General features: G+C 47.6%; 10 non-coding genes across 10 annotated transcripts; all 10 read left to right on the forward strand.

Annotated features, from left to right (window-relative positions):
- Positions 1-878: 878 nt before the first annotated feature.
- Positions 879-950, forward strand: TRNAP-UGG (transfer RNA proline (anticodon UGG)). Its single transcript has one exon. It is a non-coding gene; the product is annotated as a tRNA-Pro (tRNA).
- A 1808-nt stretch (positions 951-2758) lies between these two features.
- TRNAP-UGG (transfer RNA proline (anticodon UGG)) lies at positions 2759-2830 on the forward strand. Its single transcript has one exon. It is a non-coding gene; the product is annotated as a tRNA-Pro (tRNA).
- A 420-nt stretch (positions 2831-3250) lies between these two features.
- TRNAV-CAC (transfer RNA valine (anticodon CAC)) lies at positions 3251-3323 on the forward strand. Its single transcript has one exon. It is a non-coding gene; the product is annotated as a tRNA-Val (tRNA).
- A 1315-nt stretch (positions 3324-4638) lies between these two features.
- On the forward strand, positions 4639-4710 carry TRNAP-UGG (transfer RNA proline (anticodon UGG)). Its single transcript has one exon. It is a non-coding gene; the product is annotated as a tRNA-Pro (tRNA).
- Positions 4711-6525: 1815 nt separating this feature from the next.
- On the forward strand, positions 6526-6597 carry TRNAP-UGG (transfer RNA proline (anticodon UGG)). Its single transcript has one exon. It is a non-coding gene; the product is annotated as a tRNA-Pro (tRNA).
- Positions 6598-8405: 1808 nt separating this feature from the next.
- Positions 8406-8477, forward strand: TRNAP-UGG (transfer RNA proline (anticodon UGG)). Its single transcript has one exon. It is a non-coding gene; the product is annotated as a tRNA-Pro (tRNA).
- Positions 8478-10285: 1808 nt separating this feature from the next.
- Positions 10286-10357, forward strand: TRNAP-UGG (transfer RNA proline (anticodon UGG)). The gene has a single exon. It is a non-coding gene; the product is annotated as a tRNA-Pro (tRNA).
- A 1808-nt stretch (positions 10358-12165) lies between these two features.
- Positions 12166-12237, forward strand: TRNAP-UGG (transfer RNA proline (anticodon UGG)). The gene has a single exon. It is a non-coding gene; the product is annotated as a tRNA-Pro (tRNA).
- Positions 12238-12657: 420 nt separating this feature from the next.
- Positions 12658-12730, forward strand: TRNAV-CAC (transfer RNA valine (anticodon CAC)). The gene has a single exon. It is a non-coding gene; the product is annotated as a tRNA-Val (tRNA).
- Positions 12731-14045: 1315 nt separating this feature from the next.
- Positions 14046-14117, forward strand: TRNAP-UGG (transfer RNA proline (anticodon UGG)). Its single transcript has one exon. It is a non-coding gene; the product is annotated as a tRNA-Pro (tRNA).
- The last annotated feature ends 1797 nt before the right edge of the window (positions 14118-15914 follow it).

A 15914-nucleotide genomic window follows, 5' to 3' on the forward strand; every position in this document is an offset into this window, starting at 1 on the left:
GAAAGCTTTTCCTCTGAAGTGGGAACAGAAGTTGGACTGCTTCTGCTGAACTTCCTGAAAGCAGAGCTGGAGGGAGGAGGGACTTTTTGAGTGCTGGGAAAATTTGAGCTGGAAATTTGCATCGGCTGGACAGAGATTGCTTGGAGCAGCCAAAATATAATAACGGCCATGGCGCTCAAGTAAAGCAGAAAGCTTTTAGTATACACCTTTTGCACTCTTGTCAACGAAGCTGGGCTCTGTGAATGCTCACCCTACGCAAGAAAAGAGAACAGACTTTGCTGGTGACCTAAATATATCTCGCCTGATCGAGCACGATCGAGCTCTGAGTGAGCAGCTGTGCAATGGTCATCTTTACCAAAGGGGAGATGCTGCTTTTTCCAGTGTCACGCCCATGCTCTCAGGGCTGGAGGGAGGAGGGCTGCTTTTTGTTTTTACAGGCAAAAGGAAAGGCCCAGCCCTCAGAGCTTCTGCCAATGCAGATCCCAGCAGGTGCAAAATAAAGGCTCTCCCCCACCTTGCCAGCTGCAGATTGATCAGAAGACTGCTAGTCTAGTGTGTTGGGCCACTTTCTCTCTTCTGTGTATCGTCCCCTCTTATTACATAAACAGCATAAGAGGAATAAAGGAAGGAAGGAAGGAAGGAAGGAACAGTGTATCGCAAGCACCTTCCACCCTGATGTCAATGGGCCACCAACCTTCGGGATGAGGAGGAGACCTGTGAAGACAGTCAGAGCGTGCCGACTGGGGCATTCATTTGGCTCATACACCGACAAGGCTTTCAGCGGCAGGAACAAACTTCAGGAAAAGGCATTCTTGGCCTCGAATCCTAAGGGGGGTGCAAACGCTGAGGACAATTCCGTCAAATGCTCAAAGGACCGTGGCTCGTTGGTCTAGGGGTATGATTCTCGCTTTGGGTGCGAGAGGTCCCGGGTTCAAATCCCGGACGAGCCCAATCAAGGTGGTTAACTTGAGCTCCTTTTTTTTGTTTTTTCAATGTTATTTTCATTGGACAGACTCTCTGGTTTTCTCGGTAAGCAGTAGTCGATGAACAATTCACTTCCTGAACCTCTTTGCGTGCCATGTCCTTGCGACAAGCACTTTGTGTTCTCTGTTAGCTCTCAGTAACATTCCTTGATTTGCTTGTGAGTTTTGGCCGTCCGATCTCAAAGTGGAAATATGTCCTTCCCTCTGTACGCTGCATAGGCCCTCAGCTGGCATACTTGTATATGTGCGCATGCTTGATAGGACGTATGTTTTAGGCTGGATTGTGTGAGCTTCAGGCGCAAGGCATTTGATTAGTCTTTAAGCAGGTCCACTTGCACTGCCCTTTGCACCTGTTCTCCCAGTCCCTACAAAGGTGAGCAAACAGCTGTTTCTGTAGTGTAGTGGTTATCACGGTCGCCTCACACGCGAAAGGTCCCCGGTTCGAGACCGGGCAGAAACACTCTCTGCTGGCATTTTACACAAAATAGTTTTTTTCCCCTTTTGTCACACACAAATGTAAAGTATGAACTTATTTGCGTTCTCATGGAAATAGCATATGCTCTCAAGAGCTTGAGAAATACACTGGGAAGGCAAGCATCCTCACATGTATTCTGTATATGGGGCCAATAAAAAAATGCACGCGCTTGCATTTTGTGTATGTAATGTTGCAGAGCACAGAGAGGATTTATTTTCCCTACTGCTGGGTATTTGGGTCTCTGGGATCACAGTTGGGTCCGCTCCGTCCTCTGAAATGGTCCATATTAGTTACATAGGTTAGTGTACCAAAGAAATAATACATTTTCATATACAGCTTCTTCATTTCTGTGTTCTGAGGGATTACCAGTTGTAAGAAATGCACTTGCCGGTACAGTGATTCCCTGGCTTTCTCTGGCCCGAGAAAGCTTTTCCTCTGAAGTGGGAACAGAAGTTGGACTGCTTCTGCTGAACTTCCTGAAAGCAGAGCTGGAGGGAGGAGGGACTTTTTGAGTGCTGGGAAAATTTGAGCTGGAAATTTGCATCGGCTGGACAGAGATTGCTTGGAGCAGCCAAAATATAATAACGGCCATGGCGCTCAAGTAAAGCAGAAAGCTTTTAGTATACACCTTTTGCACTCTTGTCAACGAAGCTGGGCTCTGTGAATGCTCACCCTACGCAAGAAAAGAGAACAGACTTTGCTGGTGACCTAAATATATCTCGCCTGATCGAGCACGATCGAGCTCTGAGTGAGCAGCTGTGCAATGGTCATCTTTACCAAAGGGGAGATGCTGCTTTTTCCAGTGTCACGCCCATGCTCTCAGGGCTGGAGGGAGGAGGGCTGCTTTTTGTTTTTACAGGCAAAAGGAAAGGCCCAGCCCTCAGAGCTTCTGCCAATGCAGATCCCAGCAGGTGCAAAATAAAGGCTCTCCCCCACCTTGCCAGCTGCAGATTGATCAGAAGACTGCTAGTCTAGTGTGTTGGGCCACTTTCTCTCTTCTGTGTATCGTCCCCTCTTATTACATAAACAGCATAAGAGGAATAAAGGAAGGAAGGAAGGAAGGAAGGAACAGTGTATCGCAAGCACCTTCCACCCTGATGTCAATGGGCCACCAACCTTCGGGATGAGGAGGAGACCTGTGAAGACAGTCAGAGCGTGCCGACTGGGGCATTCATTTGGCTCATACACCGACAAGGCTTTCAGCGGCAGGAACAAACTTCAGGAATAGGCATTCTTGGCCTCGAATCCTAAGGGGGGTGCAAACGCTGAGGACAATTCCGTCAAATGCTCAAAGGACCGTGGCTCGTTGGTCTAGGGGTATGATTCTCGCTTTGGGTGCGAGAGGTCCCGGGTTCAAATCCCGGACGAGCCCAATCAAGGTGGTTAACTTGAGCTCCTTTTTTTTGTTTTTTCAATGTTATTTTCATTGGACAGACTCTCTGGTTTTCTCGGTAAGCAGTAGTCGATGAACAATTCACTTCCTGAACCTCTTTGCGTGCCATGTCCTTGCGACAAGCACTTTGTGTTCTCTGTTAGCTCTCAGTAACATTCCTTGATTTGCTTGTGAGTTTTGGCCGTCCGATCTCAAAGTGGAAATATGTCCTTCCCTCTGTACGCTGCATAGGCCCTCAGCTGGCATACTTGTATATGTGCGCATGCTTGATAGGACGTATGTTTTAGGCTGGATTGTGTGAGCTTCAGGCGCAAGGCATTTGATTAGTCTTTAAGCAGGTCCACTTGCACTGCCCTTTGCACCTGTTCTCCCAGTCCCTACAAAGGTGAGCAAGCAGCTGTTTCTGTAGTGTAGTGGTTATCACGTTCGCCTCACACGCGAAAGGTCCCCGGTTCGAGACCGGGCAGAAACACTCTCTGCTGGCATTTTACACAAAATAGTTTTTTTCCCCTTTTGTCACACACAAATGTAAAGTATGAACTTATTTGCGTTCCCATGGAAATAGCATATGCTCTCAAGAGCTTGAGAAATACACTGGGAAGGCAAGCATCCTCACATGTATTCTGTATATGGGGCCAATAAAAAAATGCACGCGCTTGCATTTTGTGTATGTAATGTTGCAGAGCACAGAGAGGATTTATTTTCCCTACTGCTGGGTATTTGGGTCTCTGGGATCACAGTTGGGTCCGCTCCGTCCTCTGAAATGGTCCATATTAGTTACATAGGTTAGTGTACCAAAGAAATAATACATTTTCATATACAGCTTCTTCATTTCTGTGTTCTGAGGGATTACCAGTTGTAAGAAATGCACTTGCCGGTACAGTGATTCCCTGGCTTTCTCTGGCCCGAGAAAGCTTTTCCTCTGAAGTGGGAACAGAAGTTGGACTGCTTCTGCTGAACTTCCTGAAAGCAGAGCTGGCGGGAGGAGGGACTTTTTGAGTGCTGGGAAAATTTGAGCTGGAAATTTGCATCGGCTGGACAGAGATTGCTTGGAGCAGCCAAAATATAATAACGGCCATGGCGCTCAAGTAAAGCAGAAAGCTTTTAGTATACACCTTTTGCACTCTTGTCAACGAAGCTGGGCTCTGTGAATGCTCACCCTACGCAAGAAAAGAGAACAGACTTTGCTGGTGACCTAAATATATCTCGCCTGATCGAGCACGATCGAGCTCTGAGTGAGCAGCTGTGCAATGGTCATCTTTACCAAAGGGGAGATGCTGCTTTTTCCAGTGTCACGCCCATGCTCTCAGGGCTGGAGGGAGGAGGGCTGCTTTTTGTTTTTACAGGCAAAAGGAAAGGCCCAGCCCTCAGAGCTTCTGCCAATGCAGATCCCAGCAGGTGCAAAATAAAGGCTCTCCCCCACCTTGCCAGCTGCAGATTGATCAGAAGACTGCTAGTCTAGTGTGTTGGGCCACTTTCTCTCTTCTGTGTATCGTCCCCTCTTATTACATAAACAGCATAAGAGGAATAAAGGAAGGAAGGAAGGAAGGAAGGAACAGTGTATCGCAAGCACCTTCCACCCTGATGTCAATGGGCCACCAACCTTCGGGATGAGGAGGAGACCTGTGAAGACAGTCAGAGCGTGCCGACTGGGGCATTCATTTGGCTCATACACCGACAAGGCTTTCAGCGGCAGGAACAAACTTCAGGAATAGGCATTCTTGGCCTCGAATCCTAAGGGGGGTGCAAACGCTGAGGACAATTCCGTCAAATGCTCAAAGGACCGTGGCTCGTTGGTCTAGGGGTATGATTCTCGCTTTGGGTGCGAGAGGTCCCGGGTTCAAATCCCGGACGAGCCCAATCAAGGTGGTTAACTTGAGCTCCTTTTTTTTGTTTTTTCAATGTTATTTTCATTGGACAGACTCTCTGGTTTTCTCGGTAAGCAGTAGTCGATGAACAATTCACTTCCTGAACCTCTTTGCGTGCCATGTCCTTGCGACAAGCACTTTGTGTTCTCTGTTAGCTCTCAGTAACATTCCTTGATTTGCTTGTGAGTTTTGGCCGTCCGATCTCAAAGTGGAAATATGTCCTTCCCTCTGTACGCTGCATAGGCCCTCAGCTGGCATACTTGTATATGTGCGCATGCTTGATAGGACGTATGTTTTAGGCTGGATTGTGTGAGCTTCAGGCGCAAGGCATTTGATTAGTCTTTAAGCAGGTCCACTTGCACTGCCCTTTGCACCTGTTCTCCCAGTCCCTACAAAGGTGAGCAAGCAGCTGTTTCTGTAGTGTAGTGGTTATCACGCACACGCGAAAGGTCACCGGTTCGAGACCGGGCAGAAACACTCTCTGCTGGCATTTTACACAAAATAGTTTTTTTCCCCTTTTGTCACACACAAATGTAAAGTATGAACTTATTTGCGTTCCCATGGAAATAGCATATGCTCTCAAGAGCTTGAGAAATACACTGGGAAGGCAAGCATCCTCACATGTATTCTGTATATGGGGCCAATAAAAAAATGCACGCGCTTGCATTTTGTGTATGTAATGTTGCAGAGCACAGAGAGGATTTATTTTCCCTACTGCTGGGTATTTGGGTCTCTGGGATCACAGTTGGGTCCGCTCCGTCCTCTGAAATGGTCCATATTAGTTACATAGGTTAGTGTACCAAAGAAATAATACATTTTCATATACAGCTTCTTCATTTCTGTGTTCTGAGGGATTACCAGTTGTAAGAAATGCACTTGCCGGTACAGTGATTCCCTGGCTTTCTCTGGCCCGAGAAAGCTTTTCCTCTGAAGTGGGAACAGAAGTTGGACTGCTTCTGCTGAACTTCCTGAAAGCAGAGCTGGCGGGAGGAGGGACTTTTTGAGTGCTGGGAAAATTTGAGCTGGAAATTTGCATCGGCTGGACAGAGATTGCTTGGAGCAGCCAAAATATAATAACGGGCATGGCGCTCAAGTAAAGCAGAAAGCTTTTAGTATACACCTTTTGCACTCTTGTCAACGAAGCTGGGCTCTGTGAATGCTCACCCTACGCAAGAAAAGAGAACAGACTTTGCTGGTGACCTAAATATATCTCGCCTGATCGAGCCTGATCGAGCACGATCGAGCTCTGAGTGAGCAGCTGTGCAATGGTCATCTTTACCAAAGGGGAGATGCTGCTTTTTCCAGTGTCACGCCCATGCTCTCAGGGCTGGAGGGAGGAGGGCTGCTTTTTGTTTTTACAGGCAAAAGGAAAGGCCCAGCCCTCAGAGCTTCTGCCAATGCAGATCCCAGCAGGTGCAAAATAAAGGCTCTCCCCCACCTTGCCAGCTGCAGATTGATCAGAAGACTGCTAGTCTAGTGTGTTGGGCCACTTTCTCTCTTCTGTGTATCGTCCCCTCTTATTACATAAACAGCATAAGAGGAATAAAGGAAGGAAGGAAGGAAGGAAGGAAGGAACAGTGTATCGCAAGCACCTTCCACCCTGATGTCAATGGGCCACCAACCTTCGGGATGAGGAGGAGACCTGTGAAGACAGTCAGAGCGTGCCGACTGGGGCATTCATTTGGCTCATACACCGACAAGGCTTTCAGCGGCAGGAACAAACTTCAGGAAAAGGCATTCTTGGCCTCGAATCCTAAGGGGGGTGCAAACGCTGAGGACAATTCCGTCAAATGCTCAAAGGACCGTGGCTCGTTGGTCTAGGGGTATGATTCTCGCTTTGGGTGCGAGAGGTCCCGGGTTCAAATCCCGGACGAGCCCAATCAAGGTGGTTAACTTGAGCTCCTTTTTTTTGTTTTTTCAATGTTATTTTCATTGGACAGACTCTCTGGTTTTCTCGGTAAGCAGTAGTCGATGAACAATTCACTTCCTGAACCTCTTTGCGTGCCATGTCCTTGCGACAAGCACTTTGTGTTCTCTGTTAGCTCTCAGTAACATTCCTTGATTTGCTTGTGAGTTTTGGCCGTCCGATCTCAAAGTGGAAATATGTCCTTCCCTCTGTACGCTGCATAGGCCCTCAGCTGGCATACTTGTATATGTGCGCATGCTTGATAGGACGTATGTTTTAGGCTGGATTGTGTGAGCTTCAGGCGCAAGGCATTTGATTAGTCTTTAAGCAGGTCCACTTGCACTGCCCTTTGCACCTGTTCTCCCAGTCCCTACAAAGGTGAGCAAGCAGCTGTTTCTGTAGTGTAGTGGTTATCACGGTCGCCTCACACGCGAAAGGTCCCCGGTTCGAGACCGGGCAGAAACACTCTCTGCTGGCATTTTACACAAAATAGTTTTTTTCCCCTTTTGTCACACACAAATGTAAAGTATGAACTTATTTGCGTTCTCATGGAAATAGCATATGCTCTCAAGAGCTTGAGAAATACACTGGGAAGGCAAGCATCCTCACATGTATTCTGTATATGGGGCCAATAAAAAAATGCACGCGCTTGCATTTTGTGTATGTAATGTTGCAGAGCACAGAGAGGATTTATTTTCCCTACTGCTGGGTATTTGGGTCTCTGGGATCACAGTTGGGTCCGCTCCGTCCTCTGAAATGGTCCATATTAGTTACATAGGTTAGTGTACCAAAGAAATAATACATTTTCATATACAGCTTCTTCATTTCTGTGTTCTGAGGGATTACCAGTTGTAAGAAATGCACTTGCCGGTACAGTGATTCCCTGGCTTTCTCTGGCCCGAGAAAGCTTTTCCTCTGAAGTGGGAACAGAAGTTGGACTGCTTCTGCTGAACTTCCTGAAAGCAGAGCTGGAGGGAGGAGGGACTTTTTGAGTGCTGGGAAAATTTGAGCTGGAAATTTGCATCGGCTGGACAGAGATTGCTTGGAGCAGCCAAAATATAATAACGGCCATGGCGCTCAAGTAAAGCAGAAAGCTTTTAGTATACACCTTTTGCACTCTTGTCAACGAAGCTGGGCTCTGTGAATGCTCACCCTACGCAAGAAAAGAGAACAGACTTTGCTGGTGACCTAAATATATCTCGCCTGATCGAGCACGATCGAGCTCTGAGTGAGCAGCTGTGCAATGGTCATCTTTACCAAAGGGGAGATGCTGCTTTTTCCAGTGTCACGCCCATGCTCTCAGGGCTGGAGGGAGGAGGGCTGCTTTTTGTTTTTACAGGCAAAAGGAAAGGCCCAGCCCTCAGAGCTTCTGCCAATGCAGATCCCAGCAGGTGCAAAATAAAGGCTCTCCCCCACCTTGCCAGCTGCAGATTGATCAGAAGACTGCTAGTCTAGTGTGTTGGGCCACTTTCTCTCTTCTGTGTATCGTCCCCTCTTATTACATAAACAGCATAAGAGGAATAAAGGAAGGAAGGAAGGAAGGAAGGAACAGTGTATCGCAAGCACCTTCCACCCTGATGTCAATGGGCCACCAACCTTCGGGATGAGGAGGAGACCTGTGAAGACAGTCAGAGCGTGCCGACTGGGGCATTCATTTGGCTCATACACCGACAAGGCTTTCAGCGGCAGGAACAAACTTCAGGAAAAGGCATTCTTGGCCTCGAATCCTAAGGGGGGTGCAAACGCTGAGGACAATTCCGTCAAATGCTCAAAGGACCGTGGCTCGTTGGTCTAGGGGTATGATTCTCGCTTTGGGTGCGAGAGGTCCCGGGTTCAAATCCCGGACGAGCCCAATCAAGGTGGTTAACTTGAGCTCCTTTTTTTTGTTTTTTCAATGTTATTTTCATTGGACAGACTCTCTGGTTTTCTCGGTAAGCAGTAGTCGATGAACAATTCACTTCCTGAACCTCTTTGCGTGCCATGTCCTTGCGACAAGCACTTTGTGTTCTCTGTTAGCTCTCAGTAACATTCCTTGATTTGCTTGTGAGTTTTGGCCGTCCGATCTCAAAGTGGAAATATGTCCTTCCCTCTGTACGCTGCATAGGCCCTCAGCTGGCATACTTGTATATGTGCGCATGCTTGATAGGACGTATGTTTTAGGCTGGATTGTGTGAGCTTCAGGCGCAAGGCATTTGATTAGTCTTTAAGCAGGTCCACTTGCACTGCCCTTTGCACCTGTTCTCCCAGTCCCTACAAAGGTGAGCAAACAGCTGTTTCTGTAGTGTAGTGGTTATCACGGTCGCCTCACACGCGAAAGGTCCCCGGTTCGAGACCGGGCAGAAACACTCTCTGCTGGCATTTTACACAAAATAGTTTTTTTCCCCTTTTGTCACACACAAATGTAAAGTATGAACTTATTTGCGTTCTCATGGAAATAGCATATGCTCTCAAGAGCTTGAGAAATACACTGGGAAGGCAAGCATCCTCACATGTATTCTGTATATGGGGCCAATAAAAAAATGCACGCGCTTGCATTTTGTGTATGTAATGTTGCAGAGCACAGAGAGGATTTATTTTCCCTACTGCTGGGTATTTGGGTCTCTGGGATCACAGTTGGGTCCGCTCCGTCCTCTGAAATGGTCCATATTAGTTACATAGGTTAGTGTACCAAAGAAATAATACATTTTCATATACAGCTTCTTCATTTCTGTGTTCTGAGGGATTACCAGTTGTAAGAAATGCACTTGCCGGTACAGTGATTCCCTGGCTTTCTCTGGCCCGAGAAAGCTTTTCCTCTGAAGTGGGAACAGAAGTTGGACTGCTTCTGCTGAACTTCCTGAAAGCAGAGCTGGAGGGAGGAGGGACTTTTTGAGTGCTGGGAAAATTTGAGCTGGAAATTTGCATCGGCTGGACAGAGATTGCTTGGAGCAGCCAAAATATAATAACGGCCATGGCGCTCAAGTAAAGCAGAAAGCTTTTAGTATACACCTTTTGCACTCTTGTCAACGAAGCTGGGCTCTGTGAATGCTCACCCTACGCAAGAAAAGAGAACAGACTTTGCTGGTGACCTAAATATATCTCGCCTGATCGAGCACGATCGAGCTCTGAGTGAGCAGCTGTGCAATGGTCATCTTTACCAAAGGGGAGATGCTGCTTTTTCCAGTGTCACGCCCATGCTCTCAGGGCTGGAGGGAGGAGGGCTGCTTTTTGTTTTTACAGGCAAAAGGAAAGGCCCAGCCCTCAGAGCTTCTGCCAATGCAGATCCCAGCAGGTGCAAAATAAAGGCTCTCCCCCACCTTGCCAGCTGCAGATTGATCAGAAGACTGCTAGTCTAGTGTGTTGGGCCACTTTCTCTCTTCTGTGTATCGTCCCCTCTTATTACATAAACAGCATAAGAGGAATAAAGGAAGGAAGGAAGGAAGGAAGGAACAGTGTATCGCAAGCACCTTCCACCCTGATGTCAATGGGCCACCAACCTTCGGGATGAGGAGGAGACCTGTGAAGACAGTCAGAGCGTGCCGACTGGGGCATTCATTTGGCTCATACACCGACAAGGCTTTCAGCGGCAGGAACAAACTTCAGGAAAAGGCATTCTTGGCCTCGAATCCTAAGGGGGGTGCAAACGCTGAGGACAATTCCGTCAAATGCTCAAAGGACCGTGGCTCGTTGGTCTAGGGGTATGATTCTCGCTTTGGGTGCGAGAGGTCCCGGGTTCAAATCCCGGACGAGCCCAATCAAGGTGGTTAACTTGAGCTCCTTTTTTTTGTTTTTTCAATGTTATTTTCATTGGACAGACTCTCTGGTTTTCTCGGTAAGCAGTAGTCGATGAACAATTCACTTCCTGAACCTCTTTGCGTGCCATGTCCTTGCGACAAGCACTTTGTGTTCTCTGTTAGCTCTCAGTAACATTCCTTGATTTGCTTGTGAGTTTTGGCCGTCCGATCTCAAAGTGGAAATATGTCCTTCCCTCTGTACGCTGCATAGGCCCTCAGCTGGCATACTTGTATATGTGCGCATGCTTGATAGGACGTATGTTTTAGGCTGGATTGTGTGAGCTTCAGGCGCAAGGCATTTGATTAGTCTTTAAGCAGGTCCACTTGCACTGCCCTTTGCACCTGTTCTCCCAGTCCCTACAAAGGTGAGCAAACAGCTGTTTCTGTAGTGTAGTGGTTATCACGGTCGCCTCACACGCGAAAGGTCCCCGGTTCGAGACCGGGCAGAAACACTCTCTGCTGGCATTTTACACAAAATAGTTTTTTTCCCCTTTTGTCACACACAAATGTAAAGTATGAACTTATTTGCGTTCTCATGGAAATAGCATATGCTCTCAAGAGCTTGAGAAATACACTGGGAAGGCAAGCATCCTCACATGTATTCTGTATATGGGGCCAATAAAAAAATGCACGCGCTTGCATTTTGTGTATGTAATGTTGCAGAGCACAGAGAGGATTTATTTTCCCTACTGCTGGGTATTTGGGTCTCTGGGATCACAGTTGGGTCCGCTCCGTCCTCTGAAATGGTCCATATTAGTTACATAGGTTAGTGTACCAAAGAAATAATACATTTTCATATACAGCTTCTTCATTTCTGTGTTCTGAGGGATTACCAGTTGTAAGAAATGCACTTGCCGGTACAGTGATTCCCTGGCTTTCTCTGGCCCGAGAAAGCTTTTCCTCTGAAGTGGGAACAGAAGTTGGACTGCTTCTGCTGAACTTCCTGAAAGCAGAGCTGGAGGGAGGAGGGACTTTTTGAGTGCTGGGAAAATTTGAGCTGGAAATTTGCATCGGCTGGACAGAGATTGCTTGGAGCAGCCAAAATATAATAACGGCCATGGCGCTCAAGTAAAGCAGAAAGCTTTTAGTATACACCTTTTGCACTCTTGTCAACGAAGCTGGGCTCTGTGAATGCTCACCCTACGCAAGAAAAGAGAACAGACTTTGCTGGTGACCTAAATATATCTCGCCTGATCGAGCACGATCGAGCTCTGAGTGAGCAGCTGTGCAATGGTCATCTTTACCAAAGGGGAGATGCTGCTTTTTCCAGTGTCACGCCCATGCTCTCAGGGCTGGAGGGAGGAGGGCTGCTTTTTGTTTTTACAGGCAAAAGGAAAGGCCCAGCCCTCAGAGCTTCTGCCAATGCAGATCCCAGCAGGTGCAAAATAAAGGCTCTCCCCCACCTTGCCAGCTGCAGATTGATCAGAAGACTGCTAGTCTAGTGTGTTGGGCCACTTTCTCTCTTCTGTGTATCGTCCCCTCTTATTACATAAACAGCATAAGAGGAATAAAGGAAGGAAGGAAGGAAGGAAGGAACAGTGTATCGCAAGCACCTTCCACCCTGATGTCAATGGGCCACCAACCTTCGGGATGAGGAGGAGACCTGTGAAGACAGTCAGAGCGTGCCGACTGGGGCATTCATTTGGCTCATACACCGACAAGGCTTTCAGCGGCAGGAACAAACTTCAGGAATAGGCATTCTTGGCCTCGAATCCTAAGGGGGGTGCAAACGCTGAGGACAATTCCGTCAAATGCTCAAAGGACCGTGGCTCGTTGGTCTAGGGGTATGATTCTCGCTTTGGGTGCGAGAGGTCCCGGGTTCAAATCCCGGACGAGCCCAATCAAGGTGGTTAACTTGAGCTCCTTTTTTTTGTTTTTTCAATGTTATTTTCATTGGACAGACTCTCTGGTTTTCTCGGTAAGCAGTAGTCGATGAACAATTCACTTCCTGAACCTCTTTGCGTGCCATGTCCTTGCGACAAGCACTTTGTGTTCTCTGTTAGCTCTCAGTAACATTCCTTGATTTGCTTGTGAGTTTTGGCCGTCCGATCTCAAAGTGGAAATATGTCCTTCCCTCTGTACGCTGCATAGGCCCTCAGCTGGCATACTTGTATATGTGCGCATGCTTGATAGGACGTATGTTTTAGGCTGGATTGTGTGAGCTTCAGGCGCAAGGCATTTGATTAGTCTTTAAGCAGGTCCACTTGCACTGCCCTTTGCACCTGTTCTCCCAGTCCCTACAAAGGTGAGCAAGCAGCTGTTTCTGTAGTGTAGTGGTTATCACGTTCGCCTCACACGCGAAAGGTCCCCGGTTCGAGACCGGGCAGAAACACTCTCTGCTGGCATTTTACACAAAATAGTTTTTTTCCCCTTTTGTCACACACAAATGTAAAGTATGAACTTATTTGCGTTCCCATGGAAATAGCATATGCTCTCAAGAGCTTGAGAAATACACTGGGAAGGCAAGCATCCTCACATGTATTCTGTATATGGGGCCAATAAAAAAATGCACGCGCTTGCATTTTGTGTATGTAATGTTGCAGAGCACAGAGAGGATTTATTTTCCCTACTGCTGGGTATTTGGGTCTCTGGGATCACAGTTGGGTCCGCTCCGTCCTCTGAAATGGTCCATATTAGTTACATAGGTTAGTGTACCAAAGAAATAATACATTTTCATATACAGCTTCTTCATTTCTGTGTTCTGAGGGATTACCAGTTGTAAGAAATGCACTTGCCGGTACAGTGATTCCCTGGCTTTCTCTGGCCCGAGAAAGCTTTTCCTCTGAAGTGGGAACAGAAGTTGGACTGCTTCTGCTGAACTTCCTGAAAGCAGAGCTGGCGGGAGGAGGGACTTTTTGAGTGCTGGGAAAATTTGAGCTGGAAATTTGCATCGGCTGGACAGAGATTGCTTGGAGCAGCCAAAATATAATAACGGCCATGGCGCTCAAGTAAAGCAGAAAGCTTTTAGTATACACCTTTTGCACTCTTGTCAACGAAGCTGGGCTCTGTGAATGCTCACCCTACGCAAGAAAAGAGAACAGACTTTGCTGGTGACCTAAATATATCTCGCCTGATCGAGCACGATCGAGCTCTGAGTGAGCAGCTGTGCAATGGTCATCTTTACCAAAGGGGAGATGCTGCTTTTTCCAGTGTCACGCCCATGCTCTCAGGGCTGGAGGGAGGAGGGCTGCTTTTTGTTTTTACAGGCAAAAGGAAAGGCCCAGCCCTCAGAGCTTCTGCCAATGCAGATCCCAGCAGGTGCAAAATAAAGGCTCTCCCCCACCTTGCCAGCTGCAGATTGATCAGAAGACTGCTAGTCTAGTGTGTTGGGCCACTTTCTCTCTTCTGTGTATCGTCCCCTCTTATTACATAAACAGCATAAGAGGAATAAAGGAAGGAAGGAAGGAAGGAAGGAACAGTGTATCGCAAGCACCTTCCACCCTGATGTCAATGGGCCACCAACCTTCGGGATGAGGAGGAGACCTGTGAAGACAGTCAGAGCGTGCCGACTGGGGCATTCATTTGGCTCATACACCGACAAGGCTTTCAGCGGCAGGAACAAACTTCAGGAATAGGCATTCTTGGCCTCGAATCCTAAGGGGGGTGCAAACGCTGAGGACAATTCCGTCAAATGCTCAAAGGACCGTGGCTCGTTGGTCTAGGGGTATGATTCTCGCTTTGGGTGCGAGAGGTCCCGGGTTCAAATCCCGGACGAGCCCAATCAAGGTGGTTAACTTGAGCTCCTTTTTTTTGTTTTTTCAATGTTATTTTCATTGGACAGACTCTCTGGTTTTCTCGGTAAGCAGTAGTCGATGAACAATTCACTTCCTGAACCTCTTTGCGTGCCATGTCCTTGCGACAAGCACTTTGTGTTCTCTGTTAGCTCTCAGTAACATTCCTTGATTTGCTTGTGAGTTTTGGCCGTCCGATCTCAAAGTGGAAATATGTCCTTCCCTCTGTACGCTGCATAGGCCCTCAGCTGGCATACTTGTATATGTGCGCATGCTTGATAGGACGTATGTTTTAGGCTGGATTGTGTGAGCTTCAGGCGCAAGGCATTTGATTAGTCTTTAAGCAGGTCCACTTGCACTGCCCTTTGCACCTGTTCTCCCAGTCCCTACAAAGGTGAGCAAGCAGCTGTTTCTGTAGTGTAGTGGTTATCACGCACACGCGAAAGGTCACCGGTTCGAGACCGGGCAGAAACACTCTCTGCTGGCATTTTACACAAAATAGTTTTTTTCCCCTTTTGTCACACACAAATGTAAAGTATGAACTTATTTGCGTTCCCATGGAAATAGCATATGCTCTCAAGAGCTTGAGAAATACACTGGGAAGGCAAGCATCCTCACATGTATTCTGTATATGGGGCCAATAAAAAAATGCACGCGCTTGCATTTTGTGTATGTAATGTTGCAGAGCACAGAGAGGATTTATTTTCCCTACTGCTGGGTATTTGGGTCTCTGGGATCACAGTTGGGTCCGCTCCGTCCTCTGAAATGGTCCATATTAGTTACATAGGTTAGTGTACCAAAGAAATAATACATTTTCATATACAGCTTCTTCATTTCTGTGTTCTGAGGGATTACCAGTTGTAAGAAATGCACTTGCCGGTACAGTGATTCCCTGGCTTTCTCTGGCCCGAGAAAGCTTTTCCTCTGAAGTGGGAACAGAAGTTGGACTGCTTCTGCTGAACTTCCTGAAAGCAGAGCTGGCGGGAGGAGGGACTTTTTGAGTGCTGGGAAAATTTGAGCTGGAAATTTGCATCGGCTGGACAGAGATTGCTTGGAGCAGCCAAAATATAATAACGGGCATGGCGCTCAAGTAAAGCAGAAAGCTTTTAGTATACACCTTTTGCACTCTTGTCAACGAAGCTGGGCTCTGTGAATGCTCACCCTACGCAAGAAAAGAGAACAGACTTTGCTGGTGACCTAAATATATCTCGCCTGATCGAGCCTGATCGAGCACGATCGAGCTCTGAGTGAGCAGCTGTGCAATGGTCATCTTTACCAAAGGGGAGATGCTGCTTTTTCCAGTGTCACGCCCATGCTCTCAGGGCTGGAGGGAGGAGGGCTGCTTTTTGTTTTTACAGGCAAAAGGAAAGGCCCAGCCCTCAGAGCTTCTGCCAATGCAGATCCCAGCAGGTGCAAAATAAAGGCTCTCCCCCACCTTGCCAGCTGCAGATTGATCAGAAGACTGCTAGTCTAGTGTGTTGGGCCACTTTCTCTCTTCTGTGTATCGTCCCCTCTTATTACATAAACAGCATAAGAGGAATAAAGGAAGGAAGGAAGGAAGGAAGGAAGGAACAGTGTATCGCAAGCACCTTCCACCCTGATGTCAATGGGCCACCAACCTTCGGGATGAGGAGGAGACCTGTGAAGACAGTCAGAGCGTGCCGACTGGGGCATTCATTTGGCTCATACACCGACAAGGCTTTCAGCGGCAGGAACAAACTTCAGGAAAAGGCATTCTTGGCCTCGAATCCTAAGGGGGGTGCAAACGCTGAGGACAATTCCGTC

The sequence above is a fragment of the Ambystoma mexicanum genome, chromosome 2q, assembly GCF_040938575.1.
Source record: "Ambystoma mexicanum isolate Mex_15411 chromosome 2q, UKY_AmexF1_1, whole genome shotgun sequence".
NCBI classification, from domain to species: domain Eukaryota; kingdom Metazoa; phylum Chordata; class Amphibia; order Caudata; family Ambystomatidae; genus Ambystoma; species Ambystoma mexicanum.